The following is an 18,695-nucleotide window of genomic DNA, read 5'->3' on the forward strand; positions in this document are numbered from 1 at the left end:
ATTAGAAGCCCGGTCGTTTTCTCGATGACGCCAAGAGGGAGGTGGTAAGTCACTACCAATTTGATGTACCCCTTCTTGATTGACCTGCCTCTGTTGTTCAAGATCAAAATAACATTTCACTGTTAAGTTGACTCAGGTATTGTCCTGATAGTTAATACATGCTGGTGTAGCATAATATGTCTCATATCCCTTCAATAATAGCTCTTCCTGACATTCACTCACCATTATTTTCCCCAGCTTCGAATGAAAATAAACCACACATTTCCCCAAGGATGACTCGTCAAAAAGATGCACAAATTTTATATCCGGGGAAGAGATACATTTTAAAGCTAGCACCATGGCGAGCAGAGACAATACACATTGCCTATTGAATGGAACATCTTTGTCCTCTTCAAAAACTGATTCAAAGATGATTGGGCATGTTGCTGTCAACTTCATCGGACTCTCGTGCAGTTTTCCACGAGTGTCCTTCCAGGCACTCCCGCCCCCGACTGCCCACATCTTTCCCTCATATGTCCTATAGCTCGGGTCCTGGCCCAGTGCTTTAGGTGCCTCTTTGTTTTGCAAGCTAATTTTCTGGATGGAATTCCTTTCCGATGGGGTGCTCACCTCCTTAGATTGAGTTGTCAATACACTTGTGGCACGCTGCTGTCTCCGTATTTGCGCTCTTGCTCCTGCTGGTATGATTTTCTTACTCTTCTTTGTTGCCTGACCCTTCTGTTTTTCAGTGCTGTGAGGAATGGGCACCTCTTGGCTAACACTTGTGTTAGTTGTGGATTCACTCCCCATGGGATGGTGGCCATTACACATGCAAGGATCTTCCAGTGAGTGAAGTTTAAGTGGTCTTCCAGTAACATCCAAATCCGCCACCTGCGCATTCAAAGTTTAATTTTCGGATTTCATCATTCTCTTATTTGCTGCTAACCGCAGGTTCCTTAGGAATTTGCTGTACCCATAGGTTTTTCTCGATAACGAGGCGATCACCGAGAGACCAGCACCACGCACATCACTCAGGGGGGCACATATACCACTGAGGTTCCAATCTAGTACCTACAACTGAACCAGATCCAAACGGGACAACTAATTTACATTTTCTGGCCTTGAGAAAAACCTATGGTTGAAACACGTGTCGACACAGAAAGTACAAGCAATCAGCTTAAAAAACTGTCTCTACATTGAGATGCATGTCACAACATGAGTCCAATGTACATGTGGCCTAGCGCACACCTGTGTTTTAAATTATTTCAGGAGTAAGGTATTATTGGGGTGCCGGGGAGAATAACAACCTTGACACTGAGTTGTGTTAACCTATGTAAAACCAACAGATGTCCACAATTCTGTGGAACTCTCCCGTCCCCTGCACACCCGATCAATTGTGAAAACAATCAATACTTTCGTCAATAATGACAATTTGCTTTTAAGAAATGTTTGAAAAAAATGGTTTGAGACATAGATTATATGGAACAAAAATGATGATGACCATCAATTTAATTTCTCAGTAAGTCAAAAGTAACAAATTTAAATTTCAATTCATTAAATAATCAACAACTGTGTTTTTCCGATTTCAACATTGTTTGTATAGCATGTAAATACACATTTCTAATCACACTCAATTTTGGCGCAACAACATGACAAATACTACCTGCCAAAAACGTGTATTTGACCCATTGCCAAAATAAACACTAAGGGCCTCATTACGACCTCAGCGGTAGCAATGCCGCTATTGGTGGCATGGCTGCCGCCGAAATCGCATCCGGGTTCCCAGAATGGGGAATTACCGGGCCATTCCGAGTTTGGAGGGGCGGGTAATTCCTCCCTCCAGGAACCCGGGCCCGGACCTTCCCCATTCCCATTTCAGCCCCCACAGGGCTGAATGGGAATGGGAGAGGGAGCAAACAACAGGCCGATTACGAGTGGCCCGTTGTTTGCTCCCTCTTCCCCTCGCGGAACCGGTAACGACGCCTGGTTTTACCAGGCGTCCTTACCTTGTCCCGCGAAGGGACCTCGTTATGTGGCGGAACGGGTTTAACGGGTCTGCCTCCTTTTGCAGAGCCCGTTAACCCGTTCCGCCAGGGTCATAATGAGGCCCTAAGTGTTTGCAAACATTTCAATAATGGTGCCAGTAATCATTGAAGAATGAAACTTGAACTGGCTAAATTGAAACAGGTGAACACTGGATCCAGCACCACTGTACAATAGTGCTCCAACCCCCATAAAACGTATTATATAAATAACCTCAGTGGTCCCCATAGAAGCAAACTCAGCAGAATGAAATGTCATGCACCCTTAATGCACGACTGACTCTCCCCAGACCTAGAGGCTTTTCAGACGTCCATGTCCGCTATTCCTTCCCTATATTGTAAACATCAGTAAAACTTAATGTGTCGGTCACTCAACTGTGAAAATCAGACCCAGGCATGCCAGACATGTGACTGACTCTGCTGGTTTGACATGTAATCTTACAATTCACCACTTCAACATAACTAATTTGATGCCCTTCTGAAGAATGAAAGGCTGAGTTATTCTTGCCCAGATTCAAACCTGATGACTGCAGGTTGCACACAGATATCTGCAGTAGGTGCATTAATCTACTGATCTATATAACTGCAGAGTTCAATGTGCTTTCATACACTGAAAAAATTCATAGATGCGTAGGACCCAATTTCCTATTTTTGACCCCCTCCCCGATGCACCTAACCCCTGCCTTTCCCCCAAAACGTCCTCCTCCTTCCAGAACCCTTTAAAGTTATTGTGTGATTGTTTTCCCTCAAGAATAAGCCTAAAGCTGTCTCAAGCTCCTTGAAACTGTATAGCTTTTGAAGGAGATTTGGCCAGATTTTGCACTGGAAAAGAAATCCTTGCGAACCCACAAGCATACCCAAATTTCAACAGGTGATTCGCATCTTCCAATGCCTCACATTTGGAAAGTTCTCCCAACCTTCATTTGTATCCTTCCTCCTCTTCCTCACAGGGGTATTTGAAATTCAAGTGGAGTGGACCAGATTCTGGAACGATATACGTTTTTCAGAAAATAATTAATATTACCGTGCTTTGCCCAGTAAGACAAGTGTAACATTATTATGAGTAATATACATACCTTAAGTGATTATAAGAAATGGACAATGTAACATTTTTAAAAGAGCCAGTTTGCAATGGTAGTACAACTAAATCGTTTACGTTTTTGTTATTTCTGCCTTTTTTTAAAAGCACACAGGCATGAACACCTACACACGCACACACTAGCAGCACAAAATGTCTTATTATTTTCCTCTGTTACCAACTGGCTCTGGTGGCTTCAGCAAACGTGCACCTTACGGCTTGACTCGTACATACAGAGACATAAAGAAAGAGAGTGCAGAGAAAGAGTGAGAGTGCTCGCAAGTTCTGCATATGATGTGCCAGGTATGGTCAATATTGTATCCATTCCCACATTGGCTGGTGTATATTGTTGCAACACTATTTCCTCACCGAACATGTTTTTCTCTAGTTTCACAAATGTTATGTACCAAGCAATTCATTTTAAATCGGCCAGACATGGATAGGTTTTCTCTTCCTCATAAATATTATCTGCTCCTAGATACTCCCCAGCTGCTGATGACCTACATACAGAAGTCATTTTGAAAAGGTCCTTCCTGGCAATTTAAGTCACAGACCTTTCAGTTTGTGGAATACTTCTTTCTTGATGAGAGAAGAATTTTGACAGTCACCTTGAGCTAGAAACTGAGCTCTCAAAACGAGTGCGAAAATGCAATGAGAATAACTTTGTTCTGGGGGAGAGATAATAGACAGCTTGCACACGAAGCAGCTTTCCAGAATGGCCATTTACTCTCTGATCATGCAGCCTGTTGTCTTTCTCTTTCTCTCTCTCACTCTCTCTTTCTTTTGTCTGTTTTTCTCTCCTTCACTCTCTGTCACCCTTTGCATGGTCTCGGGTAATAAAATCGCCGCAAAAATGTTGCTGTTAAAAATAATTGGGTTTGACCAGATAAAAGTGTACCCCATTATACCATTTAAGGAAAGTGGGGGTTGCGGGGGTGTCCCCTAATCCCCTTAAATGGTATAATGGGTACGGGGTGTCCAGGGGTTGCAGGGTGTCCTTTTAAATGATTGTGGTGGTAAAACCACGGCATTTTTGCAGCGATATTTTGTAAACACAACCATTTTTGCCGCGATTTTAAGACATGGAACCCTCTGCATCTATCTCTCTCGCTCCCTTTCTCTTCTCTTTGTCGTTATCACTCGTTCTCTCTCTCTATTTCCCCCTCCCTGTCGCTCTTTCTTTTACTCCACCATCCTCCTTCTTTATCAAACCGGACTAGACTTGTTCACGTTTGTCGAGTTGTGCCATATATTTGGTGTGATTAAAGCCTGGTTTGTCGCTACCTGAGAAATCGCAACAAAGATTTCTGTTGACGTGATAAAAACGTCTCCATTGATTAAACTGAAAGACGTTGCCGACATTTTTCATGCCTGCCTAGCAACGACACCGTAATGAAGTGCACTTGGCTAAGGTCAAATAAAATACTCGTCGAAGTTTTGACAGAGATGAAGGCCAAGCACTTCTGCCCTAAGTTAAATCACTGTGACCGCGGCCAAGAAATGTCAATTGAAGTTCCTGCGTGAAGCGGTCGTCTGCTCTGCCTGGAGTACTCAATCTACAGTTGGCAGCTTCCATAATGAAAAGTCTGTTGACTGCACTAAAAGATCCATCCTCGTCTCTGAAGGGGAAGATGCAACATGTCCTCGCCTTGTCAGCTCCAGGAAGATGTGCGTTTGGACGCATGCGCCTTACGGCGTTGTTATGAGCGCGGGGGTAACAGTAAAAACATGTGTCATTTGAAATACCACCTATATGTATATACCTCCTAAGCATCAGTTGGGATGACATTGAATATTTATGCTATGGGATACATAGACAGTTCTGCATGTGCTAAATAAACCGACTTGAAGCCAGCTTTCTCGCTGGCAGATTCAGTGAATGTCACATGCGTTCCAAACTCATAATTAGATGCATTTTAACAATAGGAAGAATTTTAAATGCAACATGCGGTTACAACTACACTTTTAAGGCGGCCTTATGTACACCTGCATTTTACGGTAGCTATATACAGCGTGTATTTTAAACAACTTTGGTTTGATTTTTCTAGTAACTTGGTCTTGTATGTCTTGCCTTACCCATGACTTATACAAACAATGGCATCTACAAAACCCAAACAGCACCTGCAATGAAAACTGTTTTCCTCTAAGTGTCCACAGTGTGATGATTATAAAGCTCTTGACAACTGGGGCGTCCACAGGGTTGAACACTTTTCACCATCGTGAAGGTCACTGCATGTGTGTGGTGAAGGTAACTGGAACCTGTGATCTGGCCAGGTTCTCAGGCCCTTCACTGCATCCATAGAGGGGACCCTGGGGTGATGCTCGTCATGCACACACATGTAGAGTGGAGATCAAGACTGGTGACCTGCACCTCTAGGAGAACTTCTGTGGCATCTACATTTTAGAGTTTCCTCACAGTGCTGGCACTGGTAATGCCACCCGACATGCAATAGGTGCATGGGGGAAATATTTACACATTCAAGTTTTCTGAATCCTCCTCATTCGGAAAGAGGAGAATTTTGGTCTGTAGGCTGATTCTCAAATAATTGAATTGTAGCAAATCTGTGTTTGTAGTTCATTGAGACGTTTTGGACGTACTGGTGCCCCCAACATCCGCTTCCAAGCCTGCCTAGTGCCATCCAATGTCATGACTGCCCACTCACCAACCAGGTTATACAGCTGTGAGACCAACTTATTATGCAACCCATCAGTTGTCCATGTCATCAAGACTGGGTCCCCCAACTGGGCAATCAGGAACGTCGGCAACATGTCTTTAATCTCCTTACGAATTCTGGCATAAAGAACCGGTTTTATGGGAGCAGATCCCCTACTCCCCCCATTTCCGCAAACTCTTCTTGAGTCAAAAATGTGTCATTGCATAACAAGTCCTCAATCATGACCCAGTTGAGCAATACCACTGTCAAAAGTCTTGGGATGCCCTCAGTTTTGTCAAAGAATTTATGAATAGGACGTGGCTGAGCAATTTGGTACCTGTTACAGAGTCTTCTTAATGCTGCCAGCGCGGCGATCACTGTGTATATGGTCTTGCCAGTCTTACAACCAGCACTCCAAACCATGGAGGTTAATTTTACTGGAGCAACTACCGCTCTCACAAGAGCCACATGCTGCGCGTACAAAGCTGGGCCAAACCATGACTTGATATGGCTGATCTGAGCCACTGAATAATAATACTGCATGAGGTCTGGCACCACCAGCACCCCTTCCACTAATGGGTGTATGAGTATATCCCAGCAGGCTCATGCCGGTTTATCCACCCAAACCAGCTTCAGCATCAATGCTTTCACTTTATCTGACAATTACCCAGGTAACTGCATGGGTGTATTTAGGAATAGGTACAAGAATTTGGGGAGGACCACCATTTTGATGAGGGGAAATACTAGCTTTCCAATTGTTTCAGAAGGGGGGTGTAATTGGCCTCAAGAAACTTCTGGGTAATCTCCACCACCACCACCCCCATGTATTTAGCACCATCCGGGCACCACCTGCAGCCTGGTTTCTCAGGGGGCCTTTGGGTTGATAGCGTCAATGGTAATAATTCAGATTTGGACAATTGAGTCTTGGTCCAGAATATCTGCCAAACTCTGTGACCGCATCAATAATTGGGGCTATGTTACTGTCATGGTCCCATACATAGAAGAGCAGATTGTCCACATAGAAAGATAGATGCACTTTTTTGGTGTAGAATTGTAGGCCTCTATGACTATGTTCCTCCCTAAGGATGCATATTTTCGGCTCTATAGCTAGAGCGAATCATAAGGGTGACAGAGGGCAGCCCTTTCTTGTGCCCCGGTGTAGGTTAAAAGGGGGAATAGAGCCCCATTCACTAATATTCCGGCCGGCAGGTTGTGATACAAGAATGGGTGATAATCATAGGCTTGACCGATGCTATAAACGTCTTTCCCGCACCCAGGTGTGTCAGAATAGTAAATAGTAAATCCCAGGGCAAGTAATCAACAGCTTTCTCCGCATCCAAAACAATGCTGTTGCATTGATTTTGAGGTCTATAAAGGAGAGGATGGCAAATAGGCACCGGAGGTTCATGTGTGTTGATCTCCCCGGGAAAAACCCGGACTGATCTGGCAGCACTGGTGTTGACAACAGTCAAGAAAGCCACTGGGCTAGTAATTTTGCAAATATTGTATTGCTTTCCTCATAGTTGTGGGCAACTCGTCAGTCCAGAGAAATTCACAAAATACCAAAGCCAACATAGGAGGCACTAAGTCAATACATTCCTTATAGAATTCCATGGTTATCACTTCTGGACATGAGGGTTTCCCAGAGGCCAGGTTTTTTGTGGCATTAGCTACCTCCTCTGCAGTTATCGGGGCATTGAGAGGCTTGCAGCAAGAATACACAATCCAAGTGAGTTCAGCCTTGTCCAAGCATTGAATAAACTCTTGGTGCGATATGGTAGCATGGGATTTGTACAATTCTGTGTCCTAGTCCACAAAGGCGCCCATCATAATCGCCTGATCCATGGATCTTCTTCCCTTGTGCTGACTTACCCCTAACAGCATGGCACAGTGCTTGCTTTTTACTTTTTACTGCCCACGAAAGTATCTTTCGAGGCCGGTCGCCCCCTGCATATCGCCCAGTAGTGATTTTGCGGAAAAGAAACTTCACCTCACGCACTGAAATTCATGAGCCTGTGCCCTGATTTGGGCGAGAATTAGGTTGTCTTGAGTGGTTTCATATTGTCGCTCAAGGTTCCTAATGGAGGATTCCAGTTTATCCAGGGTCCCCCTCAATGATCTAACAACACCTACTTCACATGAAATACATGTGCCCCTCACAACGACCTTAAAGGTTTCCCAATTAGGTATACCATTATGTCACCACTGAAGGGACAGTGCCAGCATTGGTCTCTATGAATAGCGTTATTGCATTCTGAAGGTCGGCTTTGAAGGACACATCACTAAGTGCCTCATATTTGATTATTATTATTATTATTATTATTATTATTATTATTATTATTATTATTATTATTATTATTATGATTATTATTATTATTATTATTGATTGAGTGTGGACCTATCTTCGAGAAGCAACGGTGCGCTTTACTGTGGTTTACAACATTAGAGATACATAGCAGAAAGCTTTTCAGAGGTAACAACAGAACATATATATAGCAGGGGTAGGATACAGAGGGGTACAGCTGTAAAGGTAGCGCGGAGGAGCGGGCGGGTGGCATATAGCGAGTCAGGTGGTGCAAGGGGTGACGTGGTGTCCTAGGTGTTGAGGAGGAGACACACCTTGAAGAGGTGGGTCTTGAGTTTGTTTCTGAATTGTAGGAGCATAGGGGCAAGTCTGATACCAGCAGGCAGGAGGTTCCATAGTCCATAGTCTTTGGGCAGAGGCAGAGAAGGCTTGTTTTCTGGTCCTTTCTCTTCCTTTTCCTTTTTGCAGCAGCAGATTGCAGAAAAGTCTGCATGTGTCCTGGCTTCTGGTGGTGCGCTGTCCACCGGAGATGCCGAGTTTCTCCTCAAAGTAGCTGGGTGACTTCAGGGCAACTGCCTTATAGATTATGCATCAAGACTTGAAGTTTATTTGTGTGTGCAGTGGGAGCCAGTGAAGGTCGATAAGGGCCGGGGTGATGTGGTTATATATAGAACACTCTTGATGAGGCATGCGGCCGTGTGTAGGACACTTCTAAGGGGCACAAGGGAGGATGATGGGAGGCCTTCGAGGAGTGCATTTCCCCCATCCAGATGGGTTGACCAGTGCTTGAACGGTGGATCTAAAGCTGTTCAGAATTGACCTTTCACAAGAGGGAGAGCTGATATCAAAACTAGCTGAGTTTTCTTACGAATGTATATCTTGAAGGAGAGGTGTTTGTCAATGTGGAACCCGAGGGACTTGGCTCAGGAGGTGAGCTCAGGTGTGAAGCCCTCAGAGTTCATGGTTGATAGCCAGGTCTGTATGCCTGGGTGTTCAGTGTTGTTGGTGAGGAGTAGGCATTCTGTCTTGGAGGGGTTGAGCATCAAGTATGCACTGGATATCCAAGACCGGATCAGCGAGAGGCAGGTTTTGAGCCTATGGATATACTTGATGAAGTCGATCTTAAGGTATAGCTGTGTGTCGTCGGCATATTTGTGGATGTGGATGTTGTGTGTGGCTAGGACGTGTGTGTTCTCAAAGGTTGCTGTGGGTTACTCACCTTCAAGCCTATTATTACAGTCGAATGATCAGATAGCATCCGAGGGAGGATACCATAGCTCGTTATTAAGGGAGAGACTGCCTTGGATACCTATAATCTGTCAATTCTGGAATGCGAGTCATGCACGCCACAGGGAAATGTGTACTCCCTGTGTGCGCCCTGTAGGTTCCTCCAGGAGTCACTTAGTGCATACTCATCACAAAGCACCAGCAGAGCTTTGACCAGCCTTCCCAACTGTCTACTTGAGGAAGAGGACCTATCCCCATCAAGATCAGTTATTGGGTTGAAAATCACCCTCAAGTATAATACTGTGTCCTAGCAGCCCATGCATTTCTTTGGACAATGTATCAAAAAACTTAGCCTCGTCCATGGTGAGAGCATAATCATTGATGAGTGCAATACATTTACCACCTAACATCCCAGCAACGATGATGTACTGACCCTCCAGATCTGTGATCATGCTGTGGGGGCTGAACCCTACTGATGTGCGTACCAGAGTAATAACCCCAGAAGCTTGTGTGGAAAATGAGGAGTACCATTTTGTTATGCCACTGTCCTGCCAGAATCTATGGTGTCTAACCTGTGAAAGTTGAGTCTCCTAAATACACAATGTTGACTGAACACCTCTTCAATTAGGAGTTTACATTGCATGCCTTAATGACATTGTTCAGTCCCTTCACTATCCATGTTATCACCTTGAGCAATATTGGATTCTCAGTCATCACTCCTACTCCAGTAATCAGTAATGTCAGTTTTGTTCCAACCCACCAGTGTCATTGCCTTATAATTTTTATGTTTATGTTTTTATTGGTTAAACAAAAATGTTTAACCTTTAACATACAAAAGATTTGTTAATCCATTCTCATTCTCGGGTATCTTTAAGTGTCCTCCTCCTAGCAAAGTTCATCATTACTCATGTCATGGCCCTCCGTTAACAATGTGAAAATCTGTTCCACCAATTTAAGGGCATCCAATGTCTGACCGACTTTACCTACCGTCATTAGACGTTTCCACCACTCCTCCTCTGTAGTTTTATCTAATGGAGCAGTAGTACCATTCAAATACTTACTCCTTAGTCCTACGAGGTTCGGGCAGGAGAGTGTCAAGTGCCTAGTGATTTCAAGTAATTCAGGGTTTCTACAGAAGCAGCAGCTTGCATCCTGCATTGTAATCATTCTTCTCAGGAACTGCACTTCCCTCGACGGCAGAAGATTTAGTCTGCAACGCATCAGTAGGTCCGTGTAATGGGATGATGGAAATCATGTCAGATAAGGGGGGAATGGTTCACATTTTTCCTTTCCCAAATTATATTGTAACCATAGATATTTTGGGTCTTCAGAGAGTCAGTTTCAATCCAATCCTTTTCCCTTAAAAGTTTGTTTGCCTTGTCCGGGTTTTCTTTGAGCGTGTGTATTTGAATGTTGTTATGCAGTAGTATATCTTTGCATTTCTGTTTCCAGGTCTGAAAAAATGTATCCCCCTTATTGTTCCTCGAGTTTGTTAGAATCTCAAAAGGGATTGGCGGGTTGTCCTGTATGCATTTGCGACAGAGGGATATTGATTTCCATAGGACTATCGAGACCATGGATTGGAGTCTTAACTCATGTCTGATTGTTGCCACTTGTAGACAGTTTGAAAGTCTATGAAATGTTCACCAAAAGTAGGACTCGAGTTTCCCCCGTGTTGCCCATGGCAAATTTAGTAGTGACTCAGCTCCATGGGTCAGAATAGGCACAACCTTTTGTTTGTAAAAGGAAATGATCGGAATCATGGAATAGGTTCCATATCTCTGATGCAGGGCTGTCCCCTGATTTGTAAGTTTGGTGAATCTTTCCCTGATGAAATTATATTGTGCGTGTTTGTTGATATTTGTGTTAATTCTGACCCCGATGTAGATTGTAGTATCAACTATTTTCAGAGCCTAGTTTTCAATTGTCCAAGTGAAGGGGATCTTTTTTTTCCTGGCGCCTAGGGCAGATTGCATTATCAGGATTTATCTGCATTGGTTTTCATTCTATTTTGGTCGAGGTATTTCTTGAATTTCACAATTCATCTCTGAAGACCTATAGCTGTTCACCAATGAAAACAACATTGTCTGCATAAAGGACACAAGATAGCTCAGTCCCTTACAGGTTCAGTGGAAATGCTCGGATGGTTGCCTGAGAAGCCTTCATGTTCGCCAGTGATAGGGCAAATAGGAAAGGGGCTAGGTCACAGCCTTGTTTAATGCCCTTAAATGTCAAGATCTTCTCAGTCGTGTCACCTCCCTTTGAGACAATTGTTTGAATTGTTGTGTTGGTATAGAGCGCTTGTATTGCTTCCAGGAGGTCTTCAGGGCAGTGCAATTTTTTCAATTTAGCCCATAGAAGGTCTCTACTGACAGCATCAAAGGCCTGTTCAAGGGCTATGAATCCTAAATATATTTTCCCTTTTGATTCTAGTGCACGTAGCTTTACCAGGTTTAGTAGAAACACGTTCAAAGAAGTGCCGACCCCGGTCATAACGGCCGTCTGGCATTTGTCCAAGATCCCTGCCTTAATGGCCCACTTTTTCAGGTCTCTTAGCAGAATTGAAGAGAAAATCTTCCCAACGGAGTCTAGGAGGGCAATTGGCCTGTAGTTCCTGGGGTTGGTGCGATCACCTTTCTTGAAGATGGGCACTATCAAGGCTTCCTTGAAGGAATGCAGGATAGTTCTAGTTCTCGCAATCTCTTGGAAAAGATCCAAAATAAACTCAGTCCAAGCTTCCCCATTTTCTTTGAGCACGTTATTGGAAATGCCGTCAGGTCCAGCCACTCTTGAAGAACTCAGTTATTTGAGTCTTGATTATATGTCTTCCATATTGTCAAGAAACTGGGATTTAATAGGGGTACATCCAGTCGTCAGGCCACTAACCTTCTTCCTCGACGTAACCCACCACATGTTTCTCTGTGCAAACACGGCAACATCCCCAAGTGGTTTGTCTCATTCCGTAAGCATTGGGGGTTGCCATGGTGATGTTGGCTTCCTTTTTCATGTTCGTCACGTGTCCTTACACGTTGAAGATGCCTCCGTTGATCATGTGGGGTAATTCAGGTATTTTAGCCCCTCCCACTAGGAAATCAGTGCTTCTGAATTACGTTCCTTAGCCCTCTACGTGTTGTTCCTTGTGTTTTTGTGCTTTTTCGCATTAACTACGGACCGCATTGTTCATCCGCTCCTTGTCTGATTCCTGAATTACTCTTCCGACCTACGGAACGTCCCCCGTCTTGCTTGCCTGCCTCTATTGTCTACGTTCTTGCCAGCTTCCGCATTTGACTCACGGACTGTCCCTGACCTGCCTTGCTAATTCCTTCCTGTCTACGGTTTGTGCCAGCCTCGGTTATTTGATTCACAGAACGTCCCTGAACTGCCTTGCTAATTCCTTCCTGTCTACGTTTTTGTTAGCCTGTTGCCGAATCACAGAACGTCATTGACCTACCTCATTACTCACCTTCTTCATGCTGTCAATCTATGTATCCCAACCTAGGGATATTACAGGACCTGTCTACTAGTTCCTTTAACCCAGTACTCTCTACACCAAGGATTGGCCCAGTTGTTTTCCACGTGGTGCTTGGACTAGAGACTGCCTTTGAGCACATAGGTGTCCTCGTGCCGGTGGGGTTAGGTGGTTCCTTGGACTCTCCTGGATTGTGGATAGGCATCCTCATCCCGGCGGGGACAGGAGGACTGGGAATTTCCATCATGGAAAAAGGAACGTTCTTGCATCATTTATTCACATTTCAAGACTCTCAAGTGGTAAGACAATTTCACCTTTTATTTTGGGAATTTTCCCTTTTATTATTTTCTTAACATTCTCTCAGAGTCTTAGAATAATCAATAGATTTGTTTTTCATATTTTAGGGTGTTCTTGTCTTAATCTACACTGTATCATTGGGTACCGGATCATTTACGAAACTAAGAAGCTTGCACAATCTGTTGTCTTACATTGTTATTGAACCGGATAGCCAGGAGGACCGGACCCTGTTTGGGTTTTAAGGAGGGCACCTTTTTTTTGTTGCTTTGCTCTGCTGCTGGTTTCTTCCCTGGGTAGTGCAGGACCCTGCAGTCTTCCTATTTCGTGCCAGTCCGACAGTCGCTTCAGGAACCGTGAGCCTGCAGGACCTGCCACGAACTTCTGCCTCAGCTACAGCCTTCTTCTTCATTTAAGGTACTCTTCTAACCCGGTTGTTTGTTCCGTCCGACCGCGGTGAAAGTGTTTGAAATCTTTCGCCAACCCAAGGGCTTGTCCTTCTCTACTCTTTTAAGTAACTTTTCTTCCGACCAACTTCATTTCGAACTCTTGGCAAAGACTTAACCGCAAACTACTCTGAACTGTGTGATCTTCTGCAAACACTCTGTACCATTAACATTGGCCCGGGCCTATTCATTTGAATCCTCATTGTAGCAAGCATTTTCTAGATTGCCCTGCCTACTTACTCGTTGGTGCTGCTTAATTTTGTATAACCTTGTCTTTCCCTCCCTTTTAAATTGCTGGAGTGCCATTTTGCTCATACTTCATTTTGAGCCTAACTTGTCCAGAGTTAATTGGGGGTTGTGTAGTATATTGAGAGTGTGATTTTTCTGCTGCTTCACTTATTGAATTGTTTTACAGCTGATGTGTAAAGAAATGTATATTCTTTTACTCAGAAACTTTGAGTCAGTGTTTGTTTGAACCATAGTAATTCATGTCATTTGTGTAACTATTGATACTGCTCACTTTACTCTTGAGTTAAGTCTGGCTGCTCAGCCATCAATACCGCTTTACTGTGTAGTACGGGCTTGTACCAAAGGTGAATTTGTACTGTCACTTGTAGTCTTAATTGTGTGTGGTGTCCCCAAAGGGTACTGCATATGATTCTGCCTAACAACTGGACTTTCCGCAAAGGGGCTCCTGATGACCTCTCTCTGTTGTGTGTAATCCTGCTCTCCACAGGCAACCTACACAGTCTTCTGGCCACAGCGAAACACCTCGACAATCCGATGACTCCTAGCAAACCTTCCTCTCTGCTACCATCTGTTAAGATGGCATGGAATGTTTCAAATTACAAAGATGTTCTGAAACAGTTCAAACTGGACTCAATAATGGACATACAAAAAGAACAAGGCAAAATCCAGCTTTATTATCATCAAAATAAAGCAGGAACAGCATATAAGCATTTAATTCTTGGACCACTCGCTCATTACATAAAAACAATGGTTTATATATTTTCAAAATGTTTCATAACCTACATCATACTGTTGACTTAGATACCAGTAACCTATAGGGAATGGGGATAGGCTATTAGTGGTGATTACATATCTATCTACCTATCTATCTATCTATCTATCTATCTATCTATCTATCTATCTATCTATCTATCTATCTATCTATCTATCTGTCGTCCGTCTGTCTGTCTGTCTGTCTGTCTGTCTATATAAAAGGGACATTTGTGGATATGTGTGTGTGTGTCTGTTTGAAATATTCAGCATACTTCCCAACATGCTACAAATTTAAAAGTTAGCGTTTGGGTAGGTTCCATGGTGTAAAAATACAAATATACATATTTAATTTTTTTGGGTTTTTTTTGTTGTTAAGCGTTACTTTAAGCAGTCTGCAATGCTTGGATATGTGTGTGTGTTATTGAAATGTTCAGCATAGTTCCCAACATAATTCAAACCTGAAATTTGGCACATGGGTGGGTTCCATGTTGTAGACAATGGAAAGTGTATCAAATATAAGTATACCTTTGTCTAAGTGTTCTGCATTTAGTAGGAATTGCTGTGTGCAGCACAGATACCACTGCTAGAACATTGTATAGGGGTTTCATTTCTAATTGGGTAACACTTGTCTGATGGCTCCTCCTGAAGCCACCCCTAAATTGATTGAGGTAAAAAGAAATCATCTCGGCACAATGTTATTGGCTGGCACCTTACTTCATGGGCGGTGTAATATGGGAGATTTTCATTGGTTTGCTTCTTACTAACCAACCTTGGACAACTGAAAGGTTGTCAAGACATGAGCCAGGCATAGGGCGAGAGAGGTACACAAACTGCTTGCCTTTCAATTAAAGAAGATACCATCCCTCATTTCTAGGACATGAGCCAGGGAGATCTCTTTGTATTTGGCCTTGTGTGGTGTCTCGTGTCTGGGGATATGCTTAAGGTGTAAGGCAGGTTTCCTATCTGTGATAATTTGCGGTGCCCTTGACTGTGGTTACCAGCTCCTTCCTGATCTATGCACAGATTTGTATTTTTGTGGTTTCCGCATTTTGAGTTCTCATGAAGACTTGCAGCTTTTTGTTTAATTAGAAGCATGTTGTGGCTTCTGTTTTGGAAATGAGGGCTGCACATTACTGTTGCGTTTGTATGTTAGTGAGCTATATTTGTGATTCATTCATGTTGTATTCAGCTTGTACATTGCTTATTTTAGTGTTCTTTATGTTTTATGGATGCTGTGTTAATATTCTTCATGTATAAGTGCATATGTTACCTCGTGTGTGCATTCTTTATGTTCAGTGCACATTTGCTTCGTCTCTAATGCATTCACATGTATTGTCACAACTGAAGGCAAGCCCCTGAACGCTCACATCATAGAGAATACAACCCGCTAGGGAAGTAAGGCCCGAGTCGATCTTGTAAGGATATCAAGTTTTAATCTCACACGCAGATGAGAGCAACAGCAAATAACTCCTCTGCTAAGAATGTTCTGCTGGAAAGTAGTACAAGCAGAATCTTATGAAGGAAAACATTGTCATAGATGATGCAATGCATAAAGTAAAAACCTGCATTGCTGGTTGCTGTGCGTCTATACATGATCTGCCTACTCCATAAGAGATGCCAGGTCATTGGTTCCAGCCCAGTCCGTCTGTCTTCCATCACGTGGATGCTGCAGTGATCATCTTCTTCTCAAGTCGAAGGTCAAAGAACACATTAACTACACCCCTAACATAATGCTACTTTATCACTATTCTGTGCACCTGGCAGGCCTTATGATGGGCACAAAGGAGGTTCTGGGGCACTCTAACTTTCACAAACACATTTCACTCACTCCCTTCCATGCCATCCGGCTCCAAGGTCTCTACCCTCGTTTTGAACTATAATGTATCCCTCCCAGCACCTCGCAATACAAATCATACGATTGTCGCTCAATTATATGCCCTGTCCATCCTCTTTGAACATTTCAGGACTTGTTGCTTTAGGGTTGGTGGTCAAAGGGCACCTGGTTCCATGGAATTCAGGGATCATAAGGCTTAGTCAGTTATATGGGCTATGACTCGAAGTTGCATGGGGATGGGCCGGGTCATGCTTTGGCCAGTGTGAGATAACATGTCTGTGCTCACGGCCTTGTAGGGCACATTCCTTTTGCATAAAAAACTCATCTTTGCAACACTGTTAGAATAATGAATAAGCATTGTAGCATTTGCGGGTGTGGGCTGTCCTCATGGGAGCTCAAGCATGGCTGGAGTTTTCCCTTGTCTCACAATTTGGGCCTAGTGCATGCAATGCCGCATTTGCTGCACAAGTCCTTAACTTCTACCTATGATTACTAATATCTAGGCAAAATAGCAATGTAGCTCGTGCCGTGCACTACACTCAGTGGGTTGATTATATTTGATTATATTGAAGTGGGGTCCTTTATATTTGGAGGTGGTCCTTTCACCTCACCCCTCTCTCTCCCCCTCCCCTTGGCCCATCATAGTGCTTTGAATGCATCTCGTCTCACTCTAAAGCACTTAGGAGGGTGGGACAGGGCTGCCCCCTTCCCAACACAACCTAAATTGGGTTACTCGTGCTATCTTCAGCTTGGATCATGCCCGTCTCCTGCTGTACCTGCCTGGGATAAGGATGGTACGGTTGCCTTAGTGAGTAATATTTCAAATCTGTGCAGTATTGGGCTGGGGAGAGGCAGAAGCTATGGATGACGTATTAATCTGCCTCTCAATAAACAAGATCCTAACCTCCCCCATGGAGCCCGAAGCGAGGCCCTTACGCCACATCTGGTTAAAGAGATCATGCAATGGAATGAACAGCTTTCCCGACAAGGCTTTTTAAAAAGCAGGTGCAAACCCATCCAATCCAGGAGATGTGTATGACTTTAATGATGATATAGCACGCAGTATCACCTCATAAGTGATGTCCCCATGTAACGTCTGTCTTTGGACCTCGGGAAGCATTTTGAAGTGAGCATCCAGTCAAGAAAGTGTGAATCCCCTTCTGGCCAGGATCATCCGAGGAGTACAGAGTCCTATAATATTCCTCAAAAGCTCTCAGCTTGTCAGCTTCAGATCTCGCGCCACTACCATACGGCCCACTAACCTCTGCAATCAATGTGGTTATGGGAAGTGTTAGCCTTTAGCTTGCAAACCAGCAATCTGCCTGCTTTGTTTGCATGCATATAGTATCTTTGCTTGGTTTTCATCAGAGAATATTCCCTCCTGTTCCCCTCAATCTCATTGACCTGGTTACGAACAGGCTGGAGCTCTCGAAATGTATTGCTGCAAACTGGGAATTGATGATTCCCCTCTAGAACCTTAAGCTTGTTTATGAGCAGCTGGTGCTCTTTCCTTCTAGTATGGTTTAGGCACAACCCCTTTGAGATCAGTACCCCGCTCAAATGTGCCTTGAAGGCATGCCATCTGATCTCCTCACCGGTATGCCCCCACTGGTTGTCCCTGAAGTAATGATCAATGTCCTCCGCAATCTCCTTAAAAAATACAGTGTCTTTGATAAGCACAGAATTCAGTCTCCAAGACCTAGGCCTTGGCTCCTGAGGTTGTAAAACCAATGAGATTTGCACAGGGCCATAATCCAAAAGGATAAACACCCCTATTGTCCCAGAATCTATATATGGGAGAATCCCTGGACCCCACAGAATGTAATTAATCCTAGAATAAATTCTTTGGACATGCAAATAAAAAGTGTTGTCCTTAATTCATTGGTGTGCATGCCAACAGTAGTCTGTCAGACCCACCTCAGATAATCCGCTACGAAGACTCAGAGAGGTTCATGCCCACATAGGACCCCCTTGAGACATCCCAGTTGGGGTCAAATGCCACATTTAGATCCCCCATCATAATTAAGTGGCCATTAGAGAAAGCAATCAGCTCCTTCAGTACAGAGCAGCAGAACTTGTTCTGTCCCATGTTGGGACAGTATATAGAAACTACAGAAAGCTGAGTTCTGTTGAACAACCCTTCCAGGAATATATAACTACCCAGCCTTATCCATTTGTTTTTCGAGGCTGAATTGGATATTCTCAGAATCGGAATACTAGTGTTCTTGGCAGTTGCAAAGAACTGCTGGGAGAAATGCTTCAACAAAAGCCTGGCAATAAACTCCATCAGCAAGTGCATCTCCTGGAGGCATGCAACATCCACCTGCTGCCGTCTAAGTTAAAAAAGCAGCTGTCATCTCTTTTG

The sequence above is a fragment of the Ambystoma mexicanum genome, chromosome 4q, assembly GCF_040938575.1.
Source record: "Ambystoma mexicanum isolate Mex_15411 chromosome 4q, UKY_AmexF1_1, whole genome shotgun sequence".
Classification (NCBI taxonomy): Eukaryota; Metazoa; Chordata; class Amphibia; order Caudata; family Ambystomatidae; genus Ambystoma; species Ambystoma mexicanum.